The 23528-nt window shown below is 53.8% G+C and overlaps 1 protein-coding gene across 3 annotated transcripts in view; it reads left to right on the top strand.

Annotated features, from left to right (window-relative positions):
* RAI1 (retinoic acid induced 1) overlaps nt 1-23528 on the top strand; it is a 76181-nt gene that overhangs the window by 1564 nt on the left and 51089 nt on the right. The window contains exon 2 of one of the 3 annotated variants that reach the window (XM_065850688.2): nt 10835-10946. The exons of the other annotated variants lie outside the window; for them this stretch is intronic. The gene's annotated coding sequence lies outside the window, so the exon portion shown is untranslated. The remainder of the gene's footprint in view (nt 1-10834; nt 10947-23528) is intronic. 3 annotated transcript variants of the gene reach the window in all.

Genomic DNA, 23528 nt, shown 5'->3' with positions numbered 1-23528 from the left:
CAGCACTGTGGTGGCTCTGGGGACGTGGGTGCTGTCACCTGTACGTCGGTGGGAGAGGGCGGGGGGTTCACGGGGGATGAGGCAGAGGTTGGCTGTGCATGATGCCCCAGCACTGTGCGGTCAGGTGCTTAGGTCTGGTGTCTGTCACTGTCTGATGAAAATGGACCTTGAGCTGCTGGGGGATGGATGGGAGAAGGATGGGAAGGAGCCAAGTGAGATGGATAAAAGGACCCGTTTCCCCTGAGCGCCCTTCCCTCCCCATTCACCATGGGATCGCAGTGTGCCTCAGGCATGGTAGGGTGGTGGTGGTGGGGGGTTCAGCGTGGGTCTGCGCACAGGGCTCGGAGTTTGGGCTGGGGGCACCCGCACCCTGAGCAGCAGCTCTGCAGCCCAGGGCCGGGAGCTGTGTGAAGTTAAAGGCAGGAAGTAGGCAATAAAAAAATAATAATTAAAAAAGAAATACTACGACCAGTAGAAACTGCTGGGGAGATTTAGGGAAGCGGCACGGCTGTGCCAGGGAGCCCAGAAGAAGTGTGCATCCTCCTCTGATGAGGAGCTGCCTGTGCCAAGGACCGCAGACCCACCTCTCCTCTCCCGGCTCTGTCTCCTCTGCAAGCCCCAGGGAACAATTGCATACAGAGTGCTTCGTTTCAGAGCCGCCACAGTCATTTCAGAGACCTTTTAGGCAGGAAAAGTGCTCTGTAGCGTGTAATTTGAAGGCTCTGCTCTGAACCTTCACTGTCGCTCAGCTAAATGATCCTCTGCTCTTCCAAACCTTTGCTGCCTGGAAACCAGCGGCAGTGACCTGGTTCCTGGCCTTGCTCGGTCCCCGATCTCCCTTCAGCCCCATGTTAAGGTGGGGGGAGTCACGGGTTGCAAGGAGCAGCCCAGTGTGTTTCTCTGTCTTGCGTGGGGCCTCTCGCACGTCAGAGTCCTGTGAGATTTCAGCCAGTCTTAATCATCTCTCGCCTCTGCCTGAGCTGCAGAGGTTGTCGCAGCTCGCTAAGGATTTTCCAGCCCGGAGGGTCGAGTCTTGTGAGAGCTCTGCAGAAAAATCTAGGGATGCCGGCTGATTTCCCCCAAAATGGGGGAGCTGCAGAATTATTTTCTTTAGCACCCCTCAGGCTTGGCGGCTTGCGGCGGGGAAGGACGGTTTGTTCTGCCGTCAGAGGAAACGGCACAACTTTGGTTTAACTGATAGAGCCACGTCACAGCCTCGCTGGGGGCATGGCGAGCGGAGCCCGGGTGTGATGGACCATCAGTTAACCAGGGAGCGCGGTATCGCCGGGGGTTTCCTCACCCTTGTCTTTCCTCTCCTGCCCATGCTGGCACGAGTTGCCCTAAAAACTTTAGTCGGTTGGAGGCACACCTGCAGGAACAGAGCGAGCTGCGGGTTTCCTCTCGCCGCGGGCGCTGCCGGCGCTGCCAGATGCAGGCAGGGCTTTGAGTTCCCGGCAGCTGTGGTGCGCAGGCAGGTTCGCAGAGGTGCAAAGGGAAATGGATGGGGAGAAGGAGAAATATTTGAATGTGAAGGGCTTGGCTCTCGCCCCTCGGGCTGCTCCCGACCGGTCCGGTCCCGTGCTGCGGCACAGGGCAGCTCGCCGGCTGGCTCCGCGCAGGCACGTGTGCAGCTCCTCTTGCCTCGCGCAGCTGCGTTCTCCTTTGGATTTGCTCCTGGTTTTGCCAAGGCAGGGAGGGTTCCAGTGATGGCGGATTTATGCACGTCACTGAATCATACAAAGCAGAGGGAAACAGTCTTGGGTCCGTCCTCAGGCCATGCCTGGTGAATACCTGGGTCTAACCTGCTCTTAAAAATCGCAGGTGCTGGGGAACCCACCCTGTCCCCAGGCGATTGCTGCTGCTCACTAATGACACACTTCCAGCAATGCAACTTGGCTTCTGCTCGCATCCTATCCCCTGCAGCAGGGCACGAAGCAGAGGAAAGGCTGTTAGTTTCCTTTTCCCTTCGTCACCTCTCTGAGGGATGCTCCGCAGCTCCAGCCCTTCTGAAAAGCAGGCAGAATGTGTCCCAGCATTGTCCTGTCCAGAAACATGCTCAAAACCCACCTGCTCAGCATCATGTGGATTTGGGATTTCCCCCAGGAGGGCTCGTACAGCTGCTCGTGGCTGACAGCAGTGAGGTTGTCACCCCGAGCCCTGTGCGGAGGAGGAGGAAGGGGAGGAAGAGGGAGGCAGGTACAGGTGCTGTGGAACCAATGTCACGGCTGAGCGCAAAGAACCAGTTCCAAGCAGCAATTGCCACCTGCATTCTCCAGCACCCAGCTGACAAAAACCTCCACGTGCCAGCGAGCCGAGAGCCACCACGGGCCATGCAAGATGGAAAGTGGCTGCCCGGGGCTGGGGTCCTGGTCCCGGTGGGAGGGTGGGCATCGCTGCGGGGCGGCCGCTTCGCTGCGGAAAGGCGGCTGCTTGGGTTTTGCTTTGGTTGCATGGCCTAGTTTTTGAGAGCTGGAATACGCTCAAAGATGGGCTTTCTGAGTTGCTTTTTTTGGTTTTGTTTTGTTTTAAATGACAGCATTTCCCCTTTAAATTTACATCTCTAGCTGGGGAACACAGAGCCCGGTGAGAGAGGGAGTGTGAGACTTTTATAAAAAGAACTAGTCGGGTTTTATTATCCCTTTGAGACGAGCAGGGAAAATCTATACTGAAGGCATGAAATAGCAATAAAAATGGACTTTTTGCCAAAGCAAAATTAATTGAGTGAATCTCAGTCCTCAAGCCTGAGCTCTGAGAGGCTTATGAGTTGGATATGAACCACGCTGTCCCCTTCCCGGCTCTCCTCCCCCGAGGAGGGGAGGCAAAACCTCTCTCCGGTCCTCAGAACCAAACAACGAAGTGTGATGTGATCAGCACCCAGGAGGAAAGGACGTGAGCTCGGGACACAGGCGTCCCCACCACTTGCGAGGCTGATGGTCTCTGGAGCAAGGACCTTCTCCAGGTCCCTTGGCTTGGGGACCCGCTCCGATGGTGTGAATACGATGCTGATGATGTCCAGTGATCATCGCTCCAGTGTTTCCATCACTGTGAGTCATGGCATCCCATCTGGATTGTGGATTTAGGGGAGTCCAACAAGGGAAAGGAAGAAGCCAGGAGAGGAACCTGGTGTCTTATCCTGACCTGGACTTGCTCTTATTAATCATTTCCCTCCCTCATCTCTGCTTCCTGCTCCTGCCCCATGTCTGGTTCTCCAAGGCGCTTTCTGGGAAAAGCCTTCAGAGAAAAGGAAGATCCCCTCCTGGGTTTTGTTCATCTGGACGTACGCATGCGGTGGCACCAGCTTCGCTCTCCTCTTTTTGGGGGGGAGGAGAGCAGGAGGAGCCGCCGGACAGAGCAGCGAGGGGAAAGATGGATTCTTTTCAGCAGATGGTGCAAAGAGGACAAAGCTGCGTAAACCTCCACCAGAGAGTCCACCAGAGAGACAGAGATTAAGGAGCGAGAGGGCTGAGAGGCAGCTCCAGGCAGGAGGAGGAAGGAGAAAAAAGGAAAACGGGGGTGGAAATAGGATTGGAGAGTGGAACTGGGGAGAGGAGCGTTGGGTTGAACAGGAATCTCCTCCCACTTGATGTCTCCCCTCCAATTCGGAGGGCCTAGATTCACTGCCATAAAAATATAGCCCTTTTCAATCCCTTATCTTGCAGGAGCAGAAACAATTGGCCTGCAAAGAAGGAGAAAACAATCTGTTTGACTGACAAACAAAAACACATTTCTGCACAAAAGGAGGAGGAGGAAGAGGCAGCTGTCTGGCTGCTGCTTCGGCTTTTTTTCCTTTCCCCTCCCTCTCCTGTCCCCTCGCTAAGCTGATGGTGTCGGAGCGGAGCCGCTGCCCTTGCCAGCACAACACCCGCCGTTCTGACTGGCTGGGTTCAATGTCAGGTTCCTGCAGCAAATGTCATTGTCTGCACTGCTGTCACCAGCTGTGATGAAGATGCACCAGCCCCGCCGTGATGCCCTCCAGGGGATGGTGGTGGGAAAGGTGGTACCCGGAGCATCAGTGGGGCAGAAACTGGTGCTCAAGAGGGACCAAGGCCAGTGGCTCAGGGTGGCTGAGCTGGGGACAGAGGGGATGTGGGAGATCCCTCGTCCAGGGACCCTGGGGAAGTTCAGCTGGGCTGTGGGTGATACGCTGATATTGCAGCACGTGGGCATCTTTGGAGCACCCGAGTCTCGCATCTTCACTTACTGCTGGGGCCTTGGCCATCTCCAGAGTCACCTCTGTGCCTCGGGTTTCCCTGTCTGCAAAGTTAGGAGGATAACACGTGAGTGGTCTAAGAGAGCTGGGGCACAGAAGTGCCCTGTGCACCTTAAGTCGTTATCCCAACAAATCTTTATCCCCATGAAATCATTGCGGCAACCACCGTTCTATCCAAATTGGTGCTGAGGAGAATCCGTGGGACAGGCAGGAGCAGAGCCAGTGGGATCCCGGCAGTTCTGCATCTCTCCAGAACAAACTCCTCACTCAAAAGCTTTCAAACTGATTTTCCCCATGCGATTCCCAGACCGGCAGCAGCAGTTTCCTGCCTGGAATGGCCTTCCGAGGGGATTCTGCTCTACGTGGACACCTGAAGCAAACACCCTCGCTCCAAAACCAGCCAAACACAACACCCAGCGCCTGCCTGACCCTGGAAAAGCAGGAGGCTGGAGCAGGGCCATCTCTGCAGGGACCGGTTAGTGCCACCACACAGGGAATCTGCAATAAATAGAGGAGAAAAAGAACAAAACCTTAAAACCACCGTGACAGTCTTAATTGTTTTTGATCAAGGTTGATGGTGACCTACAAGAGTCCACTGGAAAGACGATCGCACACTGGTGGACGATTTGCTTTTCGCTTTTTTTTTTCTTTTAAGGAGCTGTTTTGCTCTGCAGCGAAGTAGCAAAATAACATGTAAGAAATCACAGATTCCAGGTGAGTTAATAACAAATAATGACTTTCGGTTCCTGAGTGGTTCTCTTGGTGCTTCAGTCTGGGCGTATAACAGACAGCTTTTCCTGTGCATACACAGCCCGGCTTGTTGAAATTCAAGTGAATTCGAGAGATTCAGCCTCTGCTTTCTTAGACTACCACAACAGAAGCTTTGGGGAATATTTGACCTGAAACCTGAGAAGAACTTGACTTTTTTCTTTTTAATTCTTGCGCCTAAAATGCAATTTTCTGCATTTTCCTTTCCTCTTCCATTTCAAAGGAAGACGAGAGGAGCCACCTCCCCACGTGTCGAACTGCAGGCAGAAGAAGATACGAAAGACTACTGGACTCCTTTTACAACTTCAGCGTTTGACTTTCCTCCCCAGAAGGGGAAGATGCATTGTCAGCCTGTCTTGTGATCCGGCTATAACCTTTTGTTACCCCGGTAAACGTCAGCTGACCGGGCTGGGATGTAGAAAAGCTGCATCTCTACCGGAGCGTTGCCGCGCTGCCGTGCAGACGGTGTTTGGGCAGGAAGAGGCCCAGCGTGCGCTCGCCCCAGCGGGGTTTCAGACCTTGCCCAGCGCGGGGCAGTCGGATGCTCGGCGGTGAAGTGCGGGCAGCGGCTGCAAGAGCAGGGTTTGCCCCCAGCTGAAGCACCTTTCAGGGACCGCAGCTCCCAGCGGGTGGTGATCCAGCCTGGGATGATGGGGTCTTAGCTGGGACGGGTGGTCTGCAGGCAGGCTGTGCACCAGGGAGGGACAAAACTTATTGAAGTGGCGTGGCTGGACCCCGCAGCCAGTGTTGCTCAGGGTCGCTTGTTTCCTTCCATCTCGGCAGCATCACGATTGTTCCGCGTCCTCTGCAGTCATCTGCCCGGCTTTTCCATGCTGGTGCCTTCTCTCAGCTCCTTCAAGTCCTTCTGTGGTCCCCCAGGGTCCTCCAGCACCCTCTCATTTACTTGTTCCTGTCCCCCAAACCCTTCTTGCCTTCTCCCTTCAGTTCCTCCTTCCCTGCTCAACCCTGTCTGCAGAAACACAAGCCTGCTGAGGGTTTGGCCTCCATGCTCAGTGCCAGTTGATCACAGCTAATGCTGTGATAAAGTATATCTAGCAAAGATGTGGAGTTTGGCCCCTGAGCAAGAAAGACAGTTGAGGTCTTAGCAGATGCTGCTTCTCTGGTCCTGTACGCTCTGAGCATCAGAGGCGGCCATGGGAGCAGCTCTTGGGATGAAGCCAGAGTTTGGCTCAGCCCATGGCTTGAGGAGAGATGGCCGAGACACAGTGGGATCTGCTGAAGCCCCAGCTCACAGCTTCAGCCCCTGCCGATGTCTGGATGCTCACAGTGTGGCCAGCAGGACAATATTTCCCGTTGCAGAGCCAGCATTCCATGAAGATTCATCCACCCGTGTGTTATCCAGCCTTACCTGGAGCTTCTCCTTTCCCTGCTGCTCCCTGCCTGTGCAGGATCATCTCCCACCCCTTCCACCAGCCACGGTCACACCATCCTGGAGCTCGTCCTCCATGTTCCTCTGCACTGACGTCCCTTGGGATTTGGCCAGTGTGTGTCAGGGCTCCGCGCCTCTTCCCTACAGCTGCTCCGGCTCGGCTGTGTCACCCAGAGCATCCTTTCCTCCTGCCCGGGGTCGCCTTGCACGTCCCGTTTCCCCGGTTATTTCACCCTGATTTATACCAGGTCACGGGCATCTGGGTCCCTCACTTCTCAGTGGTAGCACAGCCTCTTCGATTAGGTGTATTTCCAAGCATGACTTCCATCTGTCCATCAGTCGCTATAGGTAATTTCTGCAGCGTTTACAGCCGTACAGGGGCATCATTCGTACGTAATAATCGCTGGTGGTGGCAGGACTGTGATAAATGATCTGTTCCGCGCGTTTCACCTCTTTTCTATTCGCAAATTGTTCATGATTTTTTTTTTGTAGTTGCATTAAGTATTCAAAGTGACTGCGATTTCCCCCATTGTATTCATTATTCAAAATTGTTCTCCAGATAATTTCTGCAAATAATTCGCGGTCTTTGCTCTTTTGTGAATACTCGGTCTCAAGAATGAGGGTCGTTTTAATTGGGATCTTACATCACATGATGGATTTCGGCTTCCCGATTGGGCAGGCTTAATTTTTAGAATTGAGGTTTGGGGAGGGAGCTGTTGCGATTAAGAATTTGAAATTCACTTTCTTCCAATATCTTCAGTTGCCACTTAAAATTAACAGTCTGTCTTTTTTCTTTTTCCCATTCCTGGCCAAAAATCCCTGCCGGTAACTTGTTGGCAAGAAACACTTGGAGAATATAAACAGAAAGGTGCCACCAAAACAGCTAAATTTAACATATCTAAAAACTGGAGCGATGATTCACGGTGGTTTGTTTTGTATTATTCGCCTCGCTCCGGTAAAAATAATGATCAAAATAATTTAGAAGCATAAAAAACCACATAGCAAGGGGACATTTATAGCGCTTGGTTTCATAAAATCTTCCATCGATGACTGTTAATGTGCCTGAGAAACGTCCTCTGGGCCGGTGGTGAGTTGGTGCCGCGGCCGTGCTTGGTGCTCCCGTTCGGTGGTGGCGGAGCGAAGGGACCAGCCTGGCTCCCCGTCCCACCGTGATCCGTGGGAGGCGACACTCGGGGTGTCTCACCCAGAGCTCGACTCCAGGCACAGGGTGACCACGAGCGACTTGCCCAAGGTCACACCCCAGCTCCCCCCTTCAGCTGGAAATAGCTCCAAGGTCTCCTGTCCCCCCCCCGCCATCTCGGGAAGGTGCAGAGTTCAGATGTTTGCTCTGACAGCCTGGCTCCTGCCGCCCCTTGTAAAACCTCCTTGGCTCTGTTTTCTGCCCACCCCCCCCCGCCATCAGGCTGAGTCAATACAGCCCCACCCGTCCCCCCCCCGCTTTAATAGCACGGGTTCTTGTGGCATATTTATGCCTCCGAAGTGGAGCGTTGTGCCGGCGTTCCCATTCACGCTGCTCGCTCCCACCAGCTGCTGCTGCCGATTTCCCTTAAAAATAAAACCCCTCTAAAGGTACAGCAGGGACACCTTAAATGCAGAGCTGTGGCGTGCAGTTAATCATATCCTCTTAACGGGTTTATTCGCTCATTAAATATTTAAGACTCGTTTCTCTTTATCAATAGTGTGGAGGCGTGCAGGCCCCGGTGCAAAGATTTATGCACACAATAGGATCGGTGCATTTAGATTTGTTTGAAGGGATCCGAGAGCCATTTAAAACTCGACTGAGGGGGACGGTTTCTGCTGCTGCTGTTTTCCTCCGGTGAGATTTCTGCCTCCTGACTGCGGTCGGGAGGGGAGGTCGAGCTGGCGGCTGCCTCCAATACCTGCCTGGTTGCTTTTCAAATAGCTGCGCCCCTTTTTGAGGGACGCAGAGGTCTCGGGGGGGACCCGCTTGTGCCGGGCATGAGCGTCCTGTAGTGATGAGGATGGTCTGTGGAAAATGTGCGTGGAGGCAGGACCCAGGTGCTGGGTTGTGGAAGCAGCGTTTTGATCCCCGCTTCCCACCGCTGCTGTAGGAAGAGCTTTGCGTTGCGGCTCAGATGCGAATTCCTGCTCGTCTGGCACTGTTTGGGAGCCGTCACGCAGGTGCAACATCTGTTGTTCTCCTGTTATTACCTGGGCTCTGCTCTTCACGCAGGTGGAAGAGCGGCAGTGGCTTTTTTGGTTCGTGGGATGGGCAGCGGAACTAAACCCACCTTGATCTTACCTCCCCATCCTTCCCATCGCCAACCCCCTACCCACCGCACCTCAGCAGCCCGGACCACCATCCAGAGCACCCACACTTCACCCAGTCCCCACCACGTCCCACCCTGCCCCATGCTGGCTCCCCTGTCCCTCCGCGGGGCTCCGTGGCTGCCAGCTGCTGCCAAATGCGTTGCCCACCCTGGGTGTAAGGAGCCCATTCCTTGCAGTCCTGCGGGCGTGCAGTGCACTGCCACGTGTGTACACCGCTTCCCCAGTCTCCCAGGGCTGTGCTGGGGAAGCTGGGATGGGGCTGGGAGCCCGAGTGCGCAGCCGATGCGGTCGCAGGACGTGACCCGTGCCCGTCCTTCCATGGAGCTCCTTGCTGGAGCTCGCAGGGCCAGCAGGTCCCGGCACGCAGGGCTCTCTCACCATCTCAGCGGTCTCTGCTTAGATCAGGAGGGAACATCTCATGCCAAGACCTGTCCTCCCCAGGCTGCAGCTTGGAGTCGGCGACGGCAGCAGCTGACGCCCAGGTTTCTTCGCCCCCCCTCCCCGTGGCATCCCAGTGGGTTCTTCCTGCAGCCAGACGTGCCTGTCCCAAAAATTCCTCTGCAGGAGATGCTGCGGGCGAGTGGCTGCAGTGGCAATAGGCAGAGCTGGCAGGTCCCTCCTGGGGGGGTGAGAAATACCCCGGCTGGCTTATTGACAGCCCAGAGCATGGGAAGAGCGTGCGTGCGTCAGATACTTCCCCAAACCTCTCCTGCTTTGCAACGTGCCCACTGGAAAAAAAAAAAGGATCTGACAGCAATAAAACTGTCGGGCGGCTGCCGCTGCTTTTTTTTTAAAGTTCTATGATAGCTTCTCCCCCTCTTTTTTTTTAATAGCTAATGCATCTGTCACTACTTTCCTAATGAGCTTTCCGAAAGGGCCTTGGGAACCTCTACCTATCCACGTGGGCTCGCATAGGAGCTTACTCAGGGGAGGCAGAGAGAATCCAGCTCCCTCTTTCACCCCCATCTCCTCCCAAACTCCTCTCGGAGGGCAGGTTGTCCGGAGGGAGGGGAAGGCAGCAATATCTCAGCGCTCGGCGAGCTGGCGTGCACCCCCTGCAATCACAGCCAATAATGACAAAAAGACGGGGCTGCTGCCAGAGATAGAGAGCTGAGCTCCAAGCGTTACAGCAATGTCACAGCCTTGGGACTGCTGCTGGCTGCTACTGGAAAGAAATTTCCTCACAACAGGCAGAGTTATAGGAAGGAGCCATTGATTGCATTAAAAAACACCCTCCCCACCTCTTTTTTTTGGCATGGATTTTCAAGGCTTGCTTTTTTTTTTTCTCCCCTCCTCTCTCCCCCCCCCCCCCTTTCTCCATTTGCCATTGAAGTTGCGTTCAATAAAACCCATCGCCCGAGAGCGTCTGTTCGCATGTTCTCAGCAGTACAATGGGCAGAGGACTGCAGTGTGCGGAGGCTCCGCCAGCCTCACGCAGACAATGAGGGGGTGGGAGCGGGGCAGGGCGGGGGGACCTTTTATTTTATGTTATTTTTCCCCCACCTGCCAGCCCCCACTACTAATTGTAATCACAAAAGGCAAATGGGAAGGGACTGGGGGAGCAAGGCTGTGGTTCACCGGGGTCATGGTCTCCATCAGTCATTCTCCCAGCCTGTTGCTGGGTAAAAGCCCGGCTCCTGGGTTTATCAAAATGACTGTGCGGTAAAAGCCTCTTCACCCAAAACAACCCCCCAAAAAAAGCTGTTTGAACTGACTCAAAAAGCATGACCTTCCTATTTGCCATCCACGGGAGACTTTCCATTGGCTTCTCTAGGTGCAGAAGGGAAAACAGAGGGTTTGGTGACTCAGGCGCAAACCTGGGATCTCTTCCTCTCTCTGACGCTGTTGGCAAATTGTTTAGGGTGCGATTCATCAAGGGGCTGAACGCCTCCATCCCTGTGCTGTTCCATAGGGCACGAGAGGATGCTCTACTTGGAAGGACCAAATCTCTTAACTGTGCTGTGTCCACGTTCCCCTCACCTGTAAAATGTGACAGTGCTAACCCTGCATCGCGTGATGGTGCAGGCGCTAATAACTATTAATGCCAGGGAGATGCTTCCAGATCTCTAGATAAAAGGTGCTCAAGGAGGGAAAATTATTATCAACGTGGTCCAAATAGCTACAGGGGATTCGAAATCTGTTTGTATTTGTAGGATGTAACCGCAAAGGAGGGAGAGACTGGGACAATGGAGCATGCACAGCACTAATGGAATGAGCGTAGGAAAGACGATATCTCTGGAGACCCTTAGAAACCATTTCCCAGTGGTAAGATCTGCTTGGGTTGTTTGTTCTTCTTCCCAGATGAGAGCTGCAGTCATGAACGCTTTTATCACTTAAAACTGGACTAGATGGAGGGCCAGAGTGCGTACGGTAGGGATGTGCCTTTGTGCCTCTCCAGTCCGTGGATCCACAGATTTAACAGGCCTCAGCTTCCATTTCTATCTTTTAGAGCTGCGTTTTATAACAGAGGAATCTGGACTGGACCTTTCAGACCTGTTTTTCAGTCTTATGGGATGCAGGTTTGGCCTCTGGTAGAGAGGCAAGGGCATGACTTGGGCATGTCGAGGCTGCAGCTGCAGCAGGAGGGTTGTTCAGGGTGGAAACATCCCCGTCCCATCCCAGGATGGAGCCCTGGGGTACGGTTTGGGCTGGAGCGTGGGTTTGGAACAGCCCTGTGGTACCATGTGAGCGTGGTGGTTCCTTGAGGCCATTTCACTGGGAGATTCACTTTTTCCAGCTGATTCACGTTCCTGTACAAGCCCATTTCTTGCCATGGTGACGGTAAAGCTGGCTGAGAGCTCTGCACGTGAACACGCCGTGGTCCAGCCTGGAGTCTCCTTGCGAGATCTGAGCCTGGTGGTGCCAGGAGCTGGACAAACACAGGTTTTTCCCTTGAGATTAAAACGAAGTTAGACAAGCCGTTTGTTGCCTGTGGTCTGGCAATGCCAAGAGACCTATGCAAAGCATTGGGCAAGCTCACAGGAGACGTGCAGCATCCGTCCCGGCTCCCCCGGGGCGAACATCCCGCAGTTCCTCGCTCGCGATGCCATGCGCTGCTCCGAAATCGTGACATCGCCTTCCCTTTGCACCCCGAGACAGCCCCATTTTGTGCTCTGGGGAGCTGCAACCTTTCTCACTGAAGACCTGCAGCACACCATGCTCTTTCTTTCTTTTTCTTTTTTTTTTTCATCTCCTGGACACTTTACTTAGATTCTTTCTTCCCTCTCATTTTCTCTACCATCAAATGAAAGCCATTCAGACCAGAACGGTTCAGTCTGCTCTTTGTGTCTGGAAAACAGAACACCAAAGACAGCTGGACCTACCCGAGATGGCCACGGCCGTGGCAACAGTGGCTCTTTGTTAGCTCTGTTGTCTCTGCCCCTATCTCCAGTGTCTGGGGCCCTGTCTCTTTAAAGCTTTAGTGCGCTGTGTCAAAGCCAACAGAGAGTTCAGCTTATTAATGGATTCGCTAGGTTAATATCCCAACAGTTTGGTTGCGTGGTGTTTTCTTTTTTTTCTCTCCACCAGAATAATTTAGAAAAGGGGGAGGGGGAAAGAAAGATAACCCAGTCCCATTTCTGGGGAGGAGGGCACGGTATGGCTCATTGCTTTGGAGAAATGGAGCTGCAATGGTTGGTGGGGCCAGGAGAAGGTGGTGGCCCAGCCCTTCGCCTTCCTGTCTGTGTGTACATCTCTCTCTATCCTTCTCCTGCGGGGTTCCCTGCATCAAAGCTTCTTCCAGTTCTTATGCTAATGAGGTGCATTAATGCTTAATGACTGTGAACAGGCTTGTTTAATTGCACCTATCTGAGCAGGAGGCACGTTGCTGTATAAGAGGGAACGACCATGTAAGCAGCTGCATGCCCTCCTGGACAGTCTTAATTACATGTAAAACTGATGTGATCTAAACCACCAGGCTGGTGATTAGTTTAGTGAGGCAGGTGGTACTTTGCAATTCAGTGCCTCAGAAACTCTAGAGCAAGTGAGATCAGATTCTTTCGTAGGCTATGGAGGATAAGGCAAGCCCTGATCATCCTTGAATTTGATGTTGGGTGGGGACAAGCGCGGCATAGTAGATTAATTTAATTAATTTATTGCAGTTAGTTTGCAAAGACATTATCCGCGAGCGTCTGTGCAGAATACTGAGCAGTCCCATTAATGCAATGCTATTTTGCCTGTAAATCCTCTCCCCCCGCCCCTGACAGGAGGAATGAGCTTCGATGGTCTCAGCTTTCTGCAGTGTTATCTCGCGCTGTTTGAATACGACCGATTGTCTGAACTACAAAGGGGCCCAGGCTCTAGTGCAAAGCCATCCCTATTGGCACTAGACCTAGATTAATGACTCTGCATGCATTGCCTTGGCTCTAAACTGGATTTCCCTACAGCAGCTCGCGGTGCTGCTGTCTGCACGCCGGGATCGGGGCCTCTGCCCGGGCTGCTGGCGGGAGCGGTGGGTCGGGGAGCACCTCCAGGTGCGAAGGCTGGTAAATGGGGGTGCGCAGGTACGGAGGTACCCGCCATCTGCTGCTAATTACCCGCCCTTGCTTCTTCCACGTATTTGTTTTGATTTTTATTCATTGGAGGGGGGGATTATTTATTTTTTAATAAAAGCAAGCTTTTTTTAGAAATTGGTGTGGGTGGGGGAGTCAACCAAATCAAGCAACAGTTTGGGGTTCAGTTGTGCTCCCAGGCAGGCATCTCCCAACCCACCGCTTCCCAGGGGCTCACCCCGCTCCTTGTCCCCACACCGGACCCTTCCCCTCGGCCTCCTCTTCCTCGAGCTCTTCCTCCCCGTCCCGTGAACTCTCTGCTCTTCCCCTCTCCCTGCCCGCCCGGGCCCCAGCAAAGGCTCTTCCTGACGTTACTCCCACAACAGCCGCTTCCTTCCCGTCCCGGCAGCCCCCGGCTCCACAACCGGCCCTGCCCGGCCCCTCGCTATCTCCCCCAGACCCCTCTCCTGCTTCCCCCCCGTTTATTTTGTAAAAGGGCTTATCTCAGACGTGAAGCCTCTTTCCGTGTGGGGTGAAACCCACGGCCACGGGGCCACCGGGTGGGAGGTGACTCATGGTCCCCACTCCTGCCACCAAAGCCCTCTTCTGGTGTCTGTGGCGCCTGTGGGGTTTTGGGGTCAGAAATCCACCATGTGGGACATGTTTTAGCGAATGCACAGGGACCAGCTCCCCAAAATTAGCATTCCCCCAACCCCACCGTGCTTCAGACTTGTTGATGGGGAAGGAGAGCCTGGCCATGGCAACTGTCTGCTTAGAATCATAGAGCCATTTTGCTTGGAAGAGACCCTTAAGATCGTTGAGTCCAACCATAACCTAAATCTAGCACTACCCCACGTCCCTGAGAACCTCATCTCCGTCTGTTCAACCCCTCCAGGGATGGTGACTCCAGCACTGCCCTGGGCAACCTGTTCCAATGCCCAACAACCCATGTCTTGTGTCAAGGCAGGAGCTGGGGAAGAAGCAGAGCTGAGTGTGTGTTGGGGGGATAAGCGTGCTGCAGTGTCTTCCTCAGCATCTTCCTCAGCACCTTCCTCCCGGCCAGCGTGTTTCCTGGCAGAAGAAGGTGTGTGGCCATGGCGGGGGTGGCAGCAGGAGAGCAGCAGCTGAGGAGATGGGATGGCGGAGGAAAACCCAAGATGGCATCTCCCTGAGGGGAGAATGGGGCCCTGCCTGGTCTGAGGTGGGAGCTCTCCCTCCGTGGGAGTGAGCCCCGCTTCGAGGGGCCGCAGCTGCTTGGTTCCCGTGGGGGAGGACGGAGGCCCTGCCGCCATCTGCCTTCTCCTCACCCACCCCACCATGGCTGTTCGCCCTCCTTGTCCCACTGAGACACACTTTGCAGCGCCAACCCTTGGCCTTGCGATGTCCCCAAAGTGCATTTTGAGTGGAAAAGGAGACTTTTCCTCTCAGAAAAGCCCCCTATGGTGGCCATGCCAAGGCAGCCCCTGAGCATCGTCGCATTGCCCCAGGGTGATGCCACCACACGAGACCTCGCTGTCCACAGTGCCACCCCCCTCAGGTGGGCCGAGCACCCCAAGATCCTCCATCACTGTAAAAGCAGGAGCGTTTTTCAGAGAAATGCTGTGAAATTGGCACTGCCGCGGTGCTGTGGGGCGTCCGCCCATGGGGCTCAGCCCGGCCCCGTCTGCGGGCAAACACCCTCGCGCCGAGCACCAGCAAACCCTTTTTTTAGCACTCCCCTATTTGCCAAGCGTACTTCCTTTCTTTTGATTCTTACCACCTACATACAGTCTGACTGCAACGGCAAAAAAAAATTGCAACATTCAGTAGAAGGCTTTTCTGTCTAATGACGTTAAATTTATTAACCAAAACTCCAGCTGCACCAGGCTGGGATCTAATAATATTCAGGCTATGGAGACATCAAGTAGAAAGAAGCTTAAAGCCCTTTTTATTTCACAGTAAAACTGTCAGTAAATAACTGGATTGTCTTGAGACTGAGAAAATGGGGATTTATCTTCCTGAACATGAAAAGTGTGCTTATTTTTTTTTATCAGCTTCAAAAAGCCCCAGCAACCTTGATTTTCCTTCCACACCGTTCTCAGCAGCTCTGCCAAGCCCCAAAACCACACAAATCAAGAGACAGGCTCTAAAGATATTTTTAATTAAATTAATTCCTTTTCCTTCCTTCCCCATTTCTCCCTTGTCCCCTCCTCCATCCTCTCTTTCTCTCTCCCTGTGTCCCCAGCTAATGACTTCTAAGCACTGTGACATTTCAGCACTGGCTGTCACTAACACCACACCTCCGTGCTGGTTATAAATTGGGCACAGAGACATAAAATTCCCCGCAGAAGGTCCCCGTTTGATGATATTCTCCGAGGTAAATCTCCAATAGCTCCCTGTTTTCTTTAATAACGCTAATAGGCATAGATTAATTAAACTGTTATATTACTTCCTTCTTTCTACCAGCACCAGTTAGAAATCTTATTACCTGCTCCTCTCCGCTTGCCTTTTCCCCAAGGTGGTTCTATTCCAACCAGTTACCAAGGTTTCTCAGAGGCTGTAGCACAAGGTGAAACGTCAGAAATCGTGTCCGCGGGGACAGATCCTGCCCCAGCCCTTGGCTGCAAAACCCCACCGGCCTCGGCAGAGTCCGAGCGGCCGTCAGCGGGGTCAGGATTAAACCCCGGGTTATCTGAAGAGGTTCTTGTTCTTGAAAGCAACAGCGGGGCTATTGTTGAGTCTGGATGCCCCCCTCGAAAAGGGACCACAGCTGTAGGAAAGGGAATTGTATACATCCATCAACTCCTCCAGGGCCCCAGGATGTATTAGTTAAGATTGCGGGATAGCATGTCTCGGCTCCACTGAAGGAGCCCTTTGAATGACATGTTGGATATACTGTTGCACATCTGGCCGCTGTATTATTGAATTGCTCTACGGTTGCATTTTCCAGACCGCGGGAATGTGTCGGTCTTTGAGGGGAGTCGGGGCCGGGGGGGAGATGAAGGGGACGACATGTGGGAAAATTAGAGGGATGCATCCCGCGGGGTGGGGTGGGTTCGGATGGAGCTGCGTGGTGGAGGCGGGGAGCGAAGGGGGACGAGCAGAGCGATGCTTTCACACAAAATGCCGTGTTGCCATTTGAAATCCGCTCCAGAGCTTCCTGCTCTAATTAAATTTGTCACCATCGTTACTATAATGCCTGCCATTCCTCCACTGCTTTTTTGTTCTCAGGGATCCCAAAACACAACAGAGGCAAAGGCAGAATCTCCAGGTTCCTCCGTCTTTCCTCTGTGGGAGCTTTTTCGGAGTGAAACCAGGAAAATGCGGTTGTAGGAGCTGCTTTGGGGTAGGAGCACAGCCACTTCTGGTCTGGGGACACTGGAGCAAGGGACACTGAGGCCGAGGGATCTGGGCAGCTCTCACATTCACACATAAGGTGTCTCCTGGGACTGTTAAGTTGCAGGAGCTTGTGTGAGAACCCCAGGAAGGCCCATTGCAGCAAACAGCCCTTCTTGGGCTCTCGCTTGACTTATCCCGCTCTTTTCCCCTCCGGACCCACACGGGAGCCCAGCATCCCTGCAGCCACTGCCGCATCCCTGCTCTTGGCACCACGGGGTACCACGTACGGCTGCTCCGCACCGCGCTGGGGCAGGAGGAATTCACTAATTACTGGCGGCTCTTAATAATGGCCCCCAAACGCTGCCAGAGTGGCGTGAAGGGCTCAGAGCAGGAGACACAACCTGCTCCATCGTGTCTTCTGTGTCAGCCTGCAACGAACTGAATGCAAAAAGGCTGTCTGAGCTGCAAACAGCAGAGCCCTTGGAAATTTAAAGGTGCAGAGCACAGAAAACAAAGGCGAGGCGATCACGCTGCTGAATATTCATCCCGGCGTCTGATCCTGCCGGGAGCAAAGCCCACACAGCTCCCGTGAAAGCTGATGGGAGGGAACCTTGGTCTGAACCTCATCTTGGGCTCCAGCCCAAATCTGTGGGGGGAGGGCAAATTAGTCCTTAATGCACATATATCTTACACTAAAACCTGATAAGGGAACTCTCCTATGTTAATTTACCTGAGTTATTTACTATACTGATTGCTGAAGGTACTCTGATTAGCACATGAAATATTTCTATACCTTCGGTCTGATTAACCCATATCTGCAAAATAAATATTTGTCTCATTACAGTTACGCGATCGTGCAATCAAAGACCCTATCGTAATGGGAAAAGGGGAGAGTATCCGTGTGGAAAAGCCAGGGCATGGTGACACAGAAAGAGCGGGTTTGGGAGATGAAAAGCAGGGGCACAGCCGGAGGGGGAGGCTTCGCGGTCACAGCCCGGGTCTGGAGGGGTTGAAATGCCGGGGAGGGCACGATTCTCCTCCTGTTTCACCACCGCTAATTGGGACTAATTCCGTTTGACTCAGCAACGCTGCGCCAGTCCCAGCGAGAGGAGGGTCAGACCTTGGGAATCACAGGGGTGAGTCCCAGTAGGTTCCCAGCCTCCGGCTTTTTTATTTTGAAAGAGAAGCAGGGAGTTCCCGGCAGCGCGGTGCCTGTGCCAGTCTCCCAGACGAGCTCTTAAAATAGCCCAGCGCGCCAGGCTGTGGCACCGGGGGAGAGCGCAGAGGATGGAGCGTTCAGTCTTTCTGGCCCAGATCCGGGGAGAAAAGGGGGGGGTTGGCAGCTCCCTCCTCAAAAATGAGGTGCTTTACAGTGTTGTGCGGTGAGGGGGGGCAGCCAGCACCCCACAACCAGGTGGCAGGGAGCAGAGAAGGTGGCAGCCGGCGATGCTGGCACTGCCACGCGTGCTGGACACGGTCCCTCAGCGAGGGGAGCTGTAAGTCATCTGGAGGAGAGGATCCCCCCCTTCTGCTGTTACAGGGCTGTTTTGCATATGCTCCGTTAGGAAAAAAAAAGAGGAGTTTTATTGTGGCTGTACAGAAGAGCTAAGTCAAGAGGTTGCTTTATGGCTCGCGGGTGCCGGCGTAGAGAGGAAAAAGCATCCCAGATGCAGCATATAGTAAGACTGGCAGGGCTGTACAGCGCTGCTGCATCGCGGAGCGGCTGCAAGCGCGGCTCTGCAAAAGAGCTGAAGTCATTTTTCTTCTAAGGGCAGGGGGTAGTGGGGAGGAAATATGAAGGCAGCCCTGTTGCTAAGGAAATCTGCTCTTTGTATGGTCGTACATTTAGGTAATGCTAATGAAAGGCCATATAGTAGCGAGGTGCAGATGTCAGCACTGTGCACTCCTGGATATTTGATTAGCATTTCTTTGACTTTCCCTCCTCTAACAGAAATACCTAAGTATATGGATATTAGGAAAATAAAATCCCCCTTCTCCTCTGCCAACAGCCCAACAGCACGTGTTACGCAGAGAAAGGAAAAGCCTTACCAAAATCAGACGCTCCATAATGAACGTGTGTTTTTCTCCCCCCCACACACACCCTGGAGAGGATGAGAACAAACATGTGATGAGAACAGAAATAGTCACATCACTTAATGCATTGCTGGACGGTACCCAGCCAGCACGGTGATGAACCTGGCGTAAGACCCAATAGCAGCAAACCAGCATAGCATCCCATTTAATGGCTGGTGGCCCACAGATGTTTTAAACCTCGAGACTGCAATCTCTCAGAGGTTTCCCTTTCGACTCGAGCACCGGCGAGCTGCTTTTGGAAGCAAAGGCTTGCAAATGCTCCATCCAGGGACGCAGCGCATCCGTGGATTATCTGATGCCTGCATATGTGCGTGGAGCCTGAGCCCGGATCTGATGATCTGGCTTATGGACCGGGAGAGGACCCCGTGCTGCTGCTACGGAGCGTTGTGTCCCGCTCTCGAGCATCGCTGGAAGAATGAGTCAGCCCTTTTCCTTCAAGCAGGAGTCGAGTGGATGCCCCTGTCTGAATGTCACTAATAAAAGCATCCAGAAATGTAACCGCTCTACGCTTGCATGTTGTGCTCGCAACTGTCTTAAAGACCTGCTGCTCTGCGTGAGACTTCCCAGAGCGCTTGCATGAAGCCCCTACATCTCTCGCTTTCTTTTTTGCCTTTCTTTTTTTCCCCACACAGTGCAACGTGGGCTCTGTTCCTCCTCGCTTTTGCTCTTGCTCCCCGGGGCAACCCGCTGTGTCTCAGAGGTGTGAGGAGCGAGTGCTCCCGGGAGTCCTGCAGCTCGTCTGAGGAATGGCCCCGCGGGTTCTAAATCCAGCAGCGAGGCCCCAAGGTGGCAGAGACGTCTGTGCCGTAATGCCGAGTGTCTCTCCTGGATGGCAGCGGTGCCCGGGACGGAGCTTTGCACGCGTTTTGGTGTGGCGGCTGGGGACGTCTCCCTCCCTGCCAGCACCTGCCCCTCCCTCTCGCCGTTGTGCAACCTCCCAAGGGCAATTACAGCAGAGCTTACGTGGAGGAGCGATATTGGGAAAGTATTTAGTCATTTTTAACTGTTTTGCTAGCAGCTCCCCTCCCTTAAGGTGGTTCCTGTCTCTTCTTCTCCCTCTCCCAGCGTGTCGTGGCAACTCCTGGCCTGGCAACGCTTCTTGATGCATCCTTGGGTACCGAGGGGGAGCCCGAGCTCTCACCAAAGAGCCACATTCCTGTTGGATGACTCTTCTTTTCCCTTTCCTTTCCTTTCCTTTCCTTTCCTTTCCTTTCCTTTCCTTTCCTTTCCTTTCCTTTCCTTTCCTTTCCTTTCCTTTCCTTTCCTTTCCTTTCCTTTCCTTTCCTTTCCCTGGGGATGTTTTTGAAAGCAAAATAGGAGGCAGGAGGATGCAGAGCTTCTCCTGCTCTTGGAGGCTTCTGGATGCTTCTCCATCCCCAGGGGTGATTTTCCCCGGGCCCGGCGTAAACAAGCAGTTAGAGCAGTTGGAGCGTTACTCCACAAACATGCCGCCGGCCCCTGCCCTCGCCGCAGGTTCCCTTCCTGCCGCCGTGCCCGCGGTGAGCGTTGGGGTGGCACAGGGGGTATCAGGCTCGTGTCCACGGGCAGGAGCCACTTCCAAGCATCGGCGGGCGAGGAGGGTCCAGCAGGAACTGGGGTGGAGTCTGCAGCAGCCCCGTCACTGCTCTGCACGGCTCACCCCGCTGCCGAGGGGCGACTGCAAAACTGAGGAGCGCTCAGGGAAGTTTAGGGACACTGGTGAGCTCCCAAGGAGGGACATGGAAGAGTCCGGGTGTTGTTTATCCTAGAAAGATGGTTAAAAGAAGAGGCCACAGTAAAAGAAGATCAGCTCGTGCGCACATAGAAACAACACTAAAAAATGCATTATTAAAGGTTACGAAGTCAGGCACTGAGCGCATAAGAAATCCCAGTATTAAAGACACCTGAGCGGCTTACGTCCGGCAGCGTGGCGTGCATTCATTAGGGTGCAGTCTTAATTCCATGGTCACAAGCTATTTCTTCTGCCAGGGCTCTGCTTCAGCGAGTGTGTGGGATGGATGGAGCTCGGTTAAAAGCAGCTCAGTGCCCAGGACATGGCTGTGCCGCTGCTCTGCGATGTGCAACCATCATGCAAATCCTTCTTGGAGGATGAAATTGCTCCTTCTGGACCGTCCTAAAGTGTGAAACGCTAAATCTGCTCTTGCCTTGTGCTTTCGCTTCTTCCCCTCTGTCCCTTTCACCTCCATGCTGCTCGGTGGTTGGCAGCAGGGAGTAGCAGGACAAGTTTTTGGGCAACGCTGACTTTGCGCTGGGACCCCCAGGCAGGAGGGAACACACTCGGCAGCCCCAGGAGGGCTGATGCAAGTGCAGCCCACATGCTTCGCGCTGCCAGCCTTTGATTTTTCCATCTGTTTTTTGTTTTCGTTCAGTTAAAGGCAGAGAGGAGAGGTGGATTTTGGTGTGAACCTCCTGTCTGTCTGCATGCGGTGTGCGGGACAAAGGTGGCTTAGCACGGAAAGCCCCAGAAGCACCCCGGAGCGGGCTGGGGGACTTAGCAGGCATCATTTCTTCTGAAGCTGCAGGAGAAACGTACATTTAGGAGAAGCAGCCTTGCAGCTTGCTGTATTCATCGTCTGAGAGCCGAGCCAGCCAGAGCCTGGAGGGGACAGATGGAGGAATTAAGGACATCTCAGCTGGGCAGTGGGACCAAGGGATGCGCAGTGGGGAGCTGGCTCCCATACCCGAACCACTTTGGAGACGGGGCTGGGAGTTATCGCAGCTTTTCTTAGCAAGAGAGCCCTCCACCGGAATAATGTGTTGTGGACATAAAAGGAGATGTGGAGAGGGAATATTTTCACCCTAGAAGCTGCTAAGGAACTTGCATTTAGCTGCTAGCAATCTGTTTCAAACTGGGTTTCTGTCCCAGGGAAGAGAAAGCTGAGCAATCTCACTGCCCTGACCGACTGTAAATTCTTTCTTGGCTTTGCTGGGGAAAAACAATGCGCTCTCAGTGAAAACCTCCCAGAAATGCAGGACATGAGTATTTTTTATGTCAGCCCTTTACTGCTTTGGAGAGAGCAGCTAAGGAGCCCAGTCAAGTAGATCCCCTGACTTTTATTTACCGCCGAGGCAGTGGAGTGTCTGGTGAAGGACGGCGATGTTGCCTCCCTCCCTGAGCCGGGCAGGTCACGGTGACACATGCGTGACCGCGGGAGAGGAGCCGAGAAACCATTTCCGAGAGAAGAGGTTCGAGAGGGATGTGTGTAGCAGAGCACAAAACGCCAAAGCCGCGTTTAAACTTTGCATTTAGGTGCCCGCAGCGGCAAACCAGGGAGCCTTCCACGAGGACCGATAGATTTCCCGCCTCACAGCATTTGCTTAAAAAGTATTCATAAATACACCCGCCACTACTAACCATCCTTTTCTGCTGGGAATTGCCATTAGCAGCTAAATTCAGCATTTTACATATAAAAAGCCCTGAGATTTAATTCCATGCGATGCTTTCTTCAGAGCCCTTGTAGAAGAGACAACTCCAGGATAGATTTTGGCAAAGAGTTACAGCGAGGTGTTGGGAAACGGGGACGATGACGCTGCTTGACATACGATCGCGTCACCCGGGAGGTGCACATGGTGCAGGCAAAAGGAGAGACCACAAAGGTCAGGATGCGCTCCCCAAAGATGGGAGTAGCATCCATTGAGCACACACGGGTGATGCTCCCTTGGAGGCCAAAACCAGACAGGTTTTCCTGGGCGCAGCGAAAAGCACATCCCTGGCAGTAATTATCCCCCGTTGCATTGCAAATCCCTGCTGCAGCGCACGAGATGTTCAGCAGCATTTGAACGTGGAGGAGGTTTCTGTTCCCTCAGCTGCTTTCTCAGAAGGACCTGGACTTTCCCAGCTGAAGTTGCACCCGTGACAGAATGAGCCCGGAGGGAGCTGCTGTTTTGGAGGAGAGATGCAGTCTCATGGAGGAGTTTCCAAACACGGGGAATCAGGGTGGGATTTCAGTGGATTATCCCATTTCTCCCTTCTCTGAGCACATTTCTTCCTGCGAAGCAGCACACGGCAAGCAGGGCAGCTCCTGTGTGTGCCCGAGGGGACCGTGCCCAGAGCTCCGGAGGGTCCCCCGTGTTCCCAGCGCGGCGGGAGCAGGAGCAGGGGTGGCAGGAGCAGGATGGAGGGCGAGCACGGAGCTGTGGCGCTGAACGGGTGGCACAAAGCGCTGTCAGAACAGCAGGGGCTTGTGCTGCAACGGCTGCAAATGGAGATGGAAAGGGCTGGAGAGGAAAGGACGCGACACAGCTGGTCCGCTACGGCTTTGATCTCTAAAGCAAAGGGGTGTTGGCCAGAGCAGGAGGGGAGAAGAAGGAGAGTGACTCATAAAAATATTGATGTTACCATGAAGATGCAGTTACCTGAGGATAGGAAGGAGGAGGGAACTTCCCTGCGAACGCGGCGGGGGCCGGAAGAAAAAGTCCCACTTGTGTAGAAATTGCCAGCCTGCTTAGGAACACAAAGCTGTTTGCTTTGGAGCCAGCAGGTTGGTTATTTGCTGTGAGCTGCTGGTTATGTGCAGAGCAGAAGGTGGTTTGTGTGCTCGTTACTTCAGGGCGAAAAAAAAGGAAAAGAACTTATGTTGTTGGAGGCCTGTGTGGTGGAGATGTCTTCGGAAGAGAAACAGACATCTCCTCCCTGCTGCAGGGTGAGGGGGATAATCCAAGCCCGTGTAGCTGGGGAGAAACCAGGTGCACCGCAGGATCTTTGCTCGGGGGCTGTGGCCACGGGAGGGCTGAGGTTTCACTGCCGCGGGGTCTGTGCTGGGGAGGGGGTTGTGCTTTACTCACAGGGACATAAATTTGCTCTGTGTACCCGTCCCATCAAGCCCAGAGATGCCCTGTCCCACACAGGAGGATGGAAGAAGGACGGGTGGACACGGCTGACGCCCGCCCTGCACCAACGCCAGCTCAAACTTTCTCTCCCCACTCCCTCCGTGAGCCCTTGGGG

Source organism: Patagioenas fasciata, chromosome 15 (genome assembly GCF_037038585.1).
Source record: "Patagioenas fasciata isolate bPatFas1 chromosome 15, bPatFas1.hap1, whole genome shotgun sequence".
Taxonomy (NCBI): domain Eukaryota; kingdom Metazoa; phylum Chordata; class Aves; order Columbiformes; family Columbidae; genus Patagioenas; species Patagioenas fasciata.
The sequence above is the reverse complement of the archived record's forward strand: the minus strand, read 5'-3'. Positions and strand labels throughout refer to the sequence as shown.